Source organism: Schistocerca cancellata, chromosome 3 (genome assembly GCF_023864275.1).
Source record: "Schistocerca cancellata isolate TAMUIC-IGC-003103 chromosome 3, iqSchCanc2.1, whole genome shotgun sequence".
NCBI classification, from domain to species: Eukaryota; Metazoa; Arthropoda; class Insecta; order Orthoptera; family Acrididae; genus Schistocerca; species Schistocerca cancellata.
In genome coordinates, this window is record NC_064628.1 from 806,274,671 (window position 1) to 806,286,862 (window position 12,192).

Below are 12,192 nucleotides of genomic sequence, written 5' to 3' on the forward strand. Positions count from 1 at the left end.
AGAACCGCACGGCCACTCCGGCCGGCTCATATACATAAGATGTATTTGTTCATTTAGTCTCATTTCATATCCCTCCCTCCAAGTGAATATAATTAAGTGGAAGTAATTAATTGTTGTTAGAATTCAAGTTGTATCATTGACCATCTGCCATTCATTATCGTAATATCGCACTGGCAACCATTACGTGAAATATACCTAATCACATGATTTTCGGACTTCACCTACGAGTAAATAGGAAAAAATGCTTTTTTCTGTGAAAAGTTTTCGTTAAATATTCACGGCTGGCGCAAAGACAATAAATTAACAATTTGAGGCTCAGGCTTGCTTATTGGTAAATCGCTGGCTGGGAAGAATCTTGTTTTTACTGCCGTAAATATTATTCAGATCATAATTAACAATATAAAAGGTCAGTGTTTAGCAAAGAATTTACGTAACATTGGGAATGAAAGTGTAGCTAAGTTGGTGATTATACCATGTCTCTCTCTGCAACAATATTTATTTATCGGGCATTAACTACTACAGTTTTAAACAAACCACCCGTATTTTTGAGCTAGCTGTGTTCGTTGACAACATAAGTAAATTGATACAACCCAACTCAGCACCTTTACTCAGAACTATTTGCCTACGTAGCAAAATTGATGATAGCATATATTTTAGCCTCTACTACGAGTGTGCGAAATATACGTGACGTCACGACTTACAGATTTTTTAACCACACCATTCTAAACGTAAAAAAAATCGATATGTGACACCGAGAGAGAGAGAGAGAGAGAGAGAGAGAGAGAGAGCCGATATAAGGGTTATATTTTCTCATTTTTGTAATGATTCATAACAGCCAGAAGTCAGTGTAGCATCTAGTGTAAATGGGACCATATCGCTTCAGATTAGCCCTTCGATCTTGCCTGCACGTCATCGCCATCGCCTAGACTACACAATCGATCTTGGACGACGCCTCTCACCTCCTATGGAATTGTTAAACTCCAGCATTTGGCGACAAAGGAAGGAGAGACTGTGGGGTAAAGCTCCCCAGCACCTGACTTCGCAACAATGTCCTGGAATAAATTCCGAACCTCTCCGCAGTGTCTCGTGAAGTGAAAGCATGTGACACTGTTGAGGGTGAACTTTCCATTGTATGGCTACATTAAACATTGCGATTCTCTTGGAGCTATTCGAGTAGACTATGTGCCGACTTAGGGTACCAACCTTTCCCTTCTATCTTCATCATAGAACGGAAACACATTACGCCGTTCACATAATGCAACGCAACTCTCAACAGATACACTCAAGACACAACTGTCGCAAACCCCAGGGAAAGGGGGTTTCCCAGCCAACTATGCCCTACGTGCTCTCTATCTTCATCTGGGAATCGAAGCAAACTAGAAAATTCACACTGTGCCTCGCACGGAAAGATGTGATACAGTATTTAATATTTCGTAATATCCAGATCCTTACGAACGGTTATTATTTTTTTAAAAAGGGTGACTGTCGGTCTCACCAATGCAATCTTAATCTGTGCTTCTAATATCACTTTAATCTTCAATCCTGTTATGTGAAACATATAAACATTTTGTAGCAATTTTTGCAGTGTAAGGATTATCTGAGCTCTGGTCATACCAGCTCGCTCGTTTGAAGGGCCCGTCTTGACGCTATTTTTCGGATTGCTGTATGTAATCCTTTCAGTAGAAAAGTATTTTCAGTTAGTTTCGAAAATGTTTTACCCACCGTTATGAAATACATTCAATTAGTCTAAGTGATACTAATAAGTGTACAAAATGTAACCTTATCGACATACTAGATCATCGATTTCTATGTGCAGGGCATCAGTAAATTTGGAATATCAATGGGCTTGCTTTTATGAAAAGGAATGATGGCTGGAAAATCGGTATTAATACCCTAATCTTCCTTGAGGGATTCTGTTTCCTGCCCACGTGAACAATTTCGATTTATGTTTATTTGGAAATTATTTTCACCAAGTCCTACATAAAATGGGGAAGAACAAACTGCAAGACTACAAAACATGTGAAGAAGAGGAATATTTTGTAATATGTAGAACCAAAGAACACAAAAAGAATTTCAGAACTACGTTTAACATTTTATTTAAGAAGCAAGGGATGGGTTAACACGAAACAGTTCTGCGGATATAAGTAAGACACTTACTGAAGTGGGAATCACTGCTGAGGTTGAAGCATGGTGCGCACTTCGAAGACCCTACGGCCGTTATGGTAGCCTTTAACTGGAAACAGCAGTGCAAAACAAAATCAGTGAGCTCCTAAAGCCAAGTACCGACTGCCCGAAGGGAGGATACTAAAAGTTACAGAATAGGTAGAAAAATTTACTTATTTTGTTTTCATTAACGATATGATCGCAAATTAATAACGCATTTAACTCGAAGGAACGTGATTGCTTTCTTTAACCAAAAGAAAAATGTTCATTTGGATTAAGAGAGGAAAACAGAAAAACTACTGTCGAGAGTTTGTAAGAACAAAAACAAGATGCAGCGTAAAAAAAATCTGAACTCAGATAAAAAATCATTCAGACAGTTTTCTTTTCTTATTTCATTGCTTTTAAAATATTAAAGTGACAGATGATTTTGTTAAATTTTCCTTAATTTGACATTGATAAAATTATAAAAAATTGATACATTGAATTGTTAAAGACAGATGATCTTCTTCATTTAATAGTCAATTGACAAATAAGGAGAATTTAAAAAATGAATTGTTGAAGAGGTGAGACAATTTCACTCACTTGCAATTCAACTGACAGTTAACAAATTTCAAAAATAAAAATAAAAAGTTGAATTCTTCAAGAAATAGACGGTTTTGTTCCATTTGCCCCAATGAAACATGGACTGGCTGAGATGGGATGGCTTGCAAGCCTCACCGATAGGGCTCGTAGGAGCAACCACGGCAGAGGTGTGTCTTTGGAGAAGTTATACTAAATCGTGAAGACGGGCAGCAGCCTTTTCTGTCACTGCAGGGACAACGCTCTGGGTGACTGACTGATCTGGCCTTGTAACATTAGCCAGCATGGCTTAGCTCTGCTGGTACTGTGAACGGCTGATAGCAAGGGGAAATTACAGCAGTTGTTTATTTCCCTAGAGCATACAGGTCTACTTTATGGGTTAATGATGACTGAATACTTCTGGATAACATATTCTGAAGGGTAAATAGTCCCCCTTCGGAACTCCATTCGGGAATTACTCGGGAGGAAGTCATCATCAGGAAAAACTGACATTCTACGGGTTGGGGCATGAAATATCAGATTCCTTAATCGGGTAGGTAGGTTAGAGAATTTAGAAAGAGAGCTGGTTAGGTTGAAGTTAGATATAGTGGAAATTAGCGAAGCGTAGTAGTAGGAAGGACAGCACTTCAGGTCCAGTCGGTACAGCAATATCAACACTGAATCCAGTAGGGTTAATGCAGGAGTATGCCCAATAATGAATAAGAAAACTGGAATGAGGGTAAACTACAACGAACAGGTTACCGTAGCCATAAAGACACGAAGCCAACTCCATAACAGTAGTACGAGTCTATATGCTGACTATCTCTGCGGATTAAGCTGAAATTGAAAAAAATGAAAGTTAAAGTTGCCTGGTAAAATTTAATTCAATCCATAGTTTAATCATCGCTGTCGCTTGGTTAAGAATAATGAAAGAAATCGTATATGTAGAAGAGACCTGGGGACGCTGGCAGGTCGCAGATTGTTTATATAATGGTAAGACAGAAATTTTGAAACCAGTTTTTAAACTGTAAGTCATTTTCAGAAGCAGATCTGGACTTTGACTAAGTTATAGGTTATAAAATGCAGAAGAAATAGCAGAAGGATAGGAAATTCAGGAGAGCGTACCTGGATACTTCGAAGGAAGCAGAAGTTATAAAGAGTTAATGAAATTAGGTAACGACTGACTGAAACACAGGAAAGAAGTAAAATGGAAGACTAATCCATGGGTTTGAGAGATGAAATAGGGAAGGCAGCAGAGGATCACATAGGTAAAAAAAAGGCGTAGTAGAAATCCTTGGATAACAGAGGAGATACTGAATTTGGTTAAGGAAACGAGAAAATATAAAAACAGAGGAACTCGAGCAACAGAGAGAGAAAACAGAACACAGAAATGCCTAAGTAGGAATGGCTACAGGACAGATGAAGGCTGTACAAACATGCAGGGCTAGATCAAAAATAGGTGTCGCCTATAGGAAAATTAAATAGATCTTAGGAGGAAAGGGAAACAGCTATAGGAATATCAAGAGCTCAGGCAGCAAGCCAGTGCTAAGCAAAGCAGGGGATGCTGAAAGGTGGAAGGAAGTATATGAGGGTCCATACAAAGCAAACATGGACAACATTGTGTAAAGAGAAGAGACAGTAAATGAAGATGATATGGGAGATATGATACAACAAGAAGAAAGAGCTCTGAAAGATCTAAGTGGAAACAATGCCTCTGGAATAGGCAACATACTCTCAGAATAATTCAGATCCTTATAAGAGATAACCGGACGGAAGTATGATTGTGGAATAAAAGTTCAGGGAGAAGAAACAAAACTTTATGGCTTGCCGATGACACTGGAGTTCTGTCAGAAACATCAAAGAACTTGGAAGAGTAGTTGAACGGAATACGTAGTGTCTCAAAAAGAAATTATGAGATGAACATGAACAAAAGTAAAACAAGGGTAGTAGGAACGGAATACGTAGTGTCTCAAAAAGAAATTATGAGATGAACATGAACAAAAGTAAAACAAGGGTAATAGAATGTGGTCGAATTAAATCATACGATGCTGAGCTGACTGGATTGGGAAATGAGGCACTGAAAGTAGTAGATGAGTTTGGATATTTGCTGGTGGTCGAAGTAGAACGCATGCAAAATACAGACTGGCAATATCAAGAACAAACAGCTCTGAAAAAAAAATTTGTTATCATGTAATATAGCTTAAGTGTTAGGAAGCCTTTTCTGAAAGTATTTGTATGGAGTGTAGCCATGTACATAAATGAAAGGTGGACAATAAGCAGTTCAGGTAAGAAGTAAACAGAACCTTTCGAAATGCGGTGTTATAAAAGAATGCTGAATGATAGATAGATATATAAATAATTAATGAGGAGGTTATGAATCGAATTGAGGAAAAAAGAAATTTATGTCATGGAGAGCTTGGTTGATAGGGCACAACCTGAAGTATCAAGGAATACTTAATTTGAATATTTTTAGCATGCAGTAGCAGAGTCAGTAACTGCAAAATGTAATTATGTTAACTTTCAGCCTACAGCTGCATAAGCAACGAAACTTTACCTAGGTTTCGACTATAATAGTGTAGCCTTCTTCAGAAATGTCACAATATAAAATTAAAACATGCCAGATATTGGCCTTGTCAAACTTAAAATGTTAGTACTGTAGTACATAGTCACAAGACTGCGTCACTCGTACTAATGTTTTGCCGACAGGCCACACAAACAGGCCAGACAGGTGGGCCGCGGGCGATGAGTCGTAACTGGGCGCCGCGGGCAGCGACGCAGCGAGCTCAGCTGGTGGTCGGGCGCAAAAAATACTGACTTAAAACCAGAAAACGTTAACTGAGATTATTATGGAAAATAGTTTGTTACAATAACTCGGACTATTAATGGCATTGAAGCCCTAAGTCACTGAAATTACCGTTCCATAAAAGGTAAAAGACGTATAACAAGTGTACTGTACATAAGTAAGAATAAACATTAATTGATAACATTATTTGTTACAGCAGCTAAAAATGTTACTGGCAAATAAACCATAATAACTACGAGAGGCAAATGACATTGTATACCGTAAAGGAACCATTTAATAAGAAAAGGCCATAAGTTAAGGTCACAGCGGCCGGCGTGGCGAGATCCATCAGACCAGTGTCTGGAGTGAAGATCGTAACAAAAACATATGAACCGCCCATTTCCAAAACCTATTGAATCCATTTTTTTTCAAAATTGACTCTGTTACACGACGACAGAGCTCGCTTCGCGCTGTACAAGTTCCAGTAGCTGCTATTTCTGTTATAAAAATAGGTCCGAAGTTTGTCTTGAGTTTCATACTCCGTTATATCCAGAGGGCCGCAGTTCCAGTACACGTTAAATTCCGGCAAGAATACATGACATACAACCGTAATATTCAGTGAATATTTAATGTTCTGAAAAAGACATATTACCAAAACCCGTTATTTCAGTACACTTGTCCAATTGTATTTATAATACATTCTAAACATTATATTGATTTCTCTTGTGAGGTAAATGCGATTTTGTTTTGTTTAACCTTATGTATTTCATATTTTTCATACTGGTGTATCTGTCACGTTGGATTCTGGCACAAATAAACATCATTGAGTAACAGCTGGTTGGCCATATTTAAGGAAAAAAATATGTTCAAATTTACTATCTACAACCCCAGTGATTATTATGACATTACTTCAAACTTTGGGACTAGATGCAAACTTGGATCAGATGTACATGTTGCTGACTGGAAGACATCTCTTAAACATACCAAGAAACCTCGCTCTGCAGACATTTTCAGTTCAGGCCTCAAAAAGGATATTAATGAAAAAGAAAGGTCAGAACACTATTACTGTTCAAGTGGGGTGAAGAACTAACACTGACATAGGACGTGATAAAAATATCTGCAAGAAGGGTACATCTTGGGTGGGAGTAAAACCAGCAGAGATACATATGCTACGACCAAAAAAATTAAAGATGTAACAGTCATTTTATATGACTACTATGGATCAGGTTGAATCGACATTAATGACGATTTATTCTACAAGAATGTCTTCTAGCAGCAGTCTGGAGCTGAACTGGATTAAGAATCTAATGTCGGAGAGCTACCTGATGAGGCTGGAGAGCAGATCAGTATTTGATGTAAAAAGTAGTGATCTCATAATGATGTGCTATTTTAATACAAAGTTGGCGGTAATGTTCAAAAAAATTAATTAGTACTTGTGTACTATATTATTCTTTCTACTGGTCACTAATAATTTTGTAACAGGAGTAAATACACTCCTGGAAATTGAAATAAGAACACCGTGAATTCATTGTCCCAGGAAGGGGAAACTTTATTGACACATTCCTGGGGTCAGATACATCACATGATCACACTGACAGAACCACAGGCACATAGACACAGGCAACAGAGCATGCACAATGTCGGCACTGGTACAGTGTATATCCACCTTTCGCAGCAATACAGGCTGCTATTCTCCCATGGAGACGACCGTAGAGATGCTGGATGTAGTCCTGTGGAACGGCTTGCCATGCCATTTCCAGCTGGCGCCTCAGTTGGACCAGCGTTCGTCCTGGACGTGCAGACCGCGTGAGACGACGCTTCATCCAGTCCCAAACATGCTCAATGGGGGACAGATCCGGAGATCTTGCTGGCCAGGGTAGTTGACTTACACCTTCTAGAGCACGTTGGGTGGCACGGGATACATGGGGACGTGCATTGTCCTGTTGGAACAGCAAGTTCCCTTGCCGGTCTAGGAATGGTAGAATGATGGGTTCGATGACGGTTTGGATGTACCGTGCACTATTCAGTGTCCCCTCGACGATCACCAGTGGTGTATGGCCAGTGTAGGAGATCGCTCCCCACACCATGATGCCGGGTGTTGGCCCTGTGTGCCTCGGTCGTATGCAGTCCTGATTGTGGCGCTCACCTGCACGGCGCCAGACACGCATACGACCATCATTGGCACCAAGGCAGAAGCGACTCTCATCGCTGAAGACGACACGTCTCCATTCGTCCCTCCATTCACGCCTGTCGCGACACCACTGGAGGCGGGCTGCACGATGTTGGGGCGTGAGCGGAAGACGGCCTAACGGTGTGCGGGACCGTAGCCCAGCTTCATGGAGACGGTTGCGAATGGTCCTCGCCGATACCACATGAGCAACAGTGTCCCTAATTTGCTGGGAAGTGGCGGTGCGGTCCCCTACGGCACTGCGTAGGATCCTACGGTCTTGGCGTGCATCCGTGCGTCGCTGCGGTCCGGTCCCAGGTCGACGGGCACGTGCACCTTCCGCCGACCACTGGCGACAACATCGATGTACTGTGGAGACCTCACGCCCCACGTGTTGAGCAATTCGGCGGTACGTCCACCCGGCCTCCCGCATGCCCACTATACGCCCTCGCTCAAAGTCCGTCAACCGCACATACGGTTCACGTCCACGCTGTCGCGGCATGCTACCAGTGTTAAAGACTGCGATGGAGCTCCGTATGCCACGTCAAACTGGCTGACACTGACGGCGGCGGTGCACAAATGCTGCGCAGCTAGCGCCATTCGACGGCCTACACCGCGGTTCCTGGTGTGTCCGCTGTGCCGTGCGTGTGATCATTGCTTGTACAGCCCTCTCGCAGTGTCCGGAGCAAGTATGGTGGGTCTGACACACCGGTGTCAATGTGTTCTTTTTTCCATTTCCAGGAGTGTATTATGAAATACCATCTTATTTTTCTTTTGTGCCCTCAGTTTTAACACCAAAACATTTCCAGAAACCATTGTAGCCAGATTACAGTTCTAAAAGTCGTTATATTCAAAGTAAAATATTTATAACATTTACTGAATTTTCCGTCGGTGTTGCGACATTCAGTTGTCAGCTGAAGACGGTCTGGGAGCCCAAAAGCCGATTCGTGACAAAATAAACGTAATTTCGCAGAACACTGGGAAGGATTTTTCCTATTTAATATTTGCTTATACGCGCTCCGACCTCCATGTACTTAATTTTATTTATTTGACGAACCCTACTCTTAGGGCTATATTGTATTTGAACTAATGGAGCTATGGAGATGTTTGTAAAAATTGCAACGACGTATCATGCCATGTTAATGTAATACTGCCGTCTTCTGAAGAAGATAGGTTTAAACCTATTGAAACCTAGGTAAAGATTACTTTATCCTTTGCAACTGGTCGGCTGTTTTTTCATCTGATTAATATAAAATATTTATTTTATACAAAAATGTTCAAGTGTGATTTATGGGAAGCATAACTATGAATCCAGAATATAAAATAAAATGCTAGTAAATAAAGAATAACAACAAAAACAAAATAACAACTCAGAGACAGTTTTTTCTCGTTTTCCGAGAACATTTGTTAATTGAGCTAACGGATTTTGGCACTGTCGACTAATACACACTGATCAGACGGAACATTACGACCACGTACCTAATAGCCGGTATGTCCACCTTTGGCGCGGATAACAGTGGCGGCGCGTCGTGGCTTGGAAGCAATGAGGTCTTGGTAGGCTGTTGGAGGGAGATGGAACCACATCTGCACACACAAGTCAGCTAATTCCCGTAAATTCCGTGGAGGGCGGCGATGAGCTCTGACGCCACATTCAATCACGTCCCAGATGTGTTCGATCGGGTTCAGATCTGGTGTGTTGGAGGGCCACCACATCAATTGGAACTCACCACTGTGTTCCTCGAACCACTCCATCACACTCGTAGCCTTAGGAGATGGCGCTTTATCTTGTTGGAAAGTGTCACTGCCGTCGGGAAACATGATCATCATGAAAGGGTGTACGTAGTTTGCAACTAGTGTACGATACTCCTTGGTCATCATGGTGCCTTGACGACCTCCACTGGACACATGGACGCCCACGTGAATGTTTCCAGAGCATATTGGAGCCGCCGCCAGCTTGTCCCCGTCCCGCAGTACAATTATCAAGAAGCTGTTCAGCTGTTGCCTTGGAAAGTGACAGATTCGTGCCCTTCCATCGGTATGATGAAAAAGGTACCGGGATTCATAAGGCCACTCTACGCTCTGTCACTGCCTCAACGTCCACGTACTCATTTCAGTCGTAGTTGCCGATCTCGTGATGCTAACATTGGCACATGCATTTCGGTACATTGTGATTTCAGCCACACTTTTACTCTCCCGAGCATTAATCTGATGTTAGTTCCGTCACAGTTTGCTACCTGTCCTGTTTTCCAGTCCGCCCAGCCTATGACGTCTGACATCTGTAATGAGGGGTGACTGCCCAACCCCACGACGTCTGGACATGGATTCACTCATCAAAGCACTCCACGAACAACCGTCAAGTCGTGCAGTTTCTGAAATGCTCGTGGCGAGCCTCTAGACTAGCACAATCTGCCTCGGTCAAACTCGCACGCCTTCCCATTCTGCACATGGACAGCGCGCTCATTGACACTACATGCACCGTGCGCGTGTTTGACTAGGAGCCTCCTCGCCGGGTGACGCTGCTATCTCCTGGACGGGTTTAATCGATGGAAAGTTGGTGGTCATAATGTTCTGGCTGATCATTGTTCATGCAGAGTAAATGGCTCAATAGATTTGTAATCGTGTAACTACTGTATTATACACTCCTGGAAATGGAAAAAAGAACACATTGACACCGGTGTGTCAGACCCACCATACTTGCTCCGGACACTGCGAGAGGGCTGTACAAGCAATGATCTTACGCACGGCACAGCGGACACACCAGGAACCGCGGTGTTGGCCGTCGAATGGCGCTAGCTGTACAGCATTTGTGCACCGCCGCCGTCAGTGTCAGCCAGTTTGCCGTGGCATACGGAGCTCCATCGCAGTCTTTAACACTGGTAGCATGCCGCGACAGCGTGGACGTGAACCGTATGTGCAGTTGACGGACTTTGAGCGAGGGCGTATAGTGGGCATGCGGGAGGCCGGGTGGACGTACCGCCGAATTGCTCAACACGTGGGCCGTGAGGTCTCCACAGTACATCGATGTTGTCGCCAGTGGTCGACGGAAGGTGCACGTGCCCGTCGACCTGGGACCGGACCGCAGCGACGCACGGATGCACGCCAAGACCGTAGGATCCTACGCAGTGCCGTAGGGGACCGCACCGCCACTTCCCAGCAAATTAGGGACACTGTTGCTCCTGGGGTATCGGCGAGGACCATTCGCAACCGTCTCCATGAAGCTGGGCTACGGTCCCGCACACCGTTAGGCCGTCTTCCGCTCACGCCCCAACATCGTGCAGCCCGCCTCCAGTGGTGTCGCGACAGGCGTGAATGGAGGGACGAATGGAGACGTGTCGTCTTCAGCGATGAGAGTCGCTTCTGCCTTGGTGCCAATGATGGTCGTATGCGTGTTTGGTGCCGTGCAGGTGAGCGCCACAATCAGGACTGCATACGACCGAGGCACACAGGGCCAACACCCCGCATCATGGTGTGGGGAGCGCTCTCCTACACTGGCCGTACACCACTGGTGATCGTCGAGGGGACACTGAATAGTGCACGGTACATCCAAACCGTCATCGAACCCATCGTTCTACCATTCCTAGACCGGCAAGGGAACTTGCTGTTCCAACAGGACAATGCACGTCCGTATGTATCCCGTGCCACCGAACGTGCTCTAGAAGGTGTAAGTCAACTACCCTGGCCAGCAAGATTTCCGGATCTGTCCCCCATTGAGCGTGTTTGGGACTGGATGAAGCGTCGTCTCACGCGGTCTGCACGTCCAGCACGAACGCTGGTCCAACTGAGGCGCCAGGTGGAAATGGCATGGCAAGCCGTTCCACAGGACTACATCCAGCATCTCTACGATCGTCTCCATGGGAGAATAGCAGCCTGCATTGCTGCGAAAGGTGGATATACACTGTACTAGTGCCGACATTGTGCATGCTCTGTTGCCTGTGTCTATGTGCCTGTGGTTCTGTCAGTGTGATCATGTGATGTATCTGACCCCAGGAATGTGTCAATAAAGTTTCCCCTTCCTGGGACAATGAATTCACGGTGTTCTTATTTCAATTTCCAGGAGTGTATCCTTATTTCACTTCAATATTTGTTGTCAAAGCTATTGACAATGTTGACTGGAATATTCTCATTGAAATTGTGAAGGTGGCAGGGGTAAAATACAGGCAGCGAAAGGCTATTTACAATTTGTACAGAAACCAGATCGCAGTTATAAGAGTCGAGGGGCATGAAAGGGAAGCAGTGATTGGGAAGGGAGTGAGACAGGGTGGCACCCTCTCTCCGATGTTATTCAATCTGTATATTGAGCAAGCAGTGAAGGAAAAAAAAAGAAAAATTCGGAGTAGGTATTAAAATCCATGGAGAAGAAATAAAAACTTTGAGGTTCGCCGATGACATTGTAATTCTGTCAGAGACAGCAAAGGACTTAGAACAGCAGTTGAACGGAATGGACAGTGTCTTGAATGGAGGATATAAGATGAACATCAGCAAAAGCAAAACGAGGATAATGGAATGTAGTCGAATTAAGTCG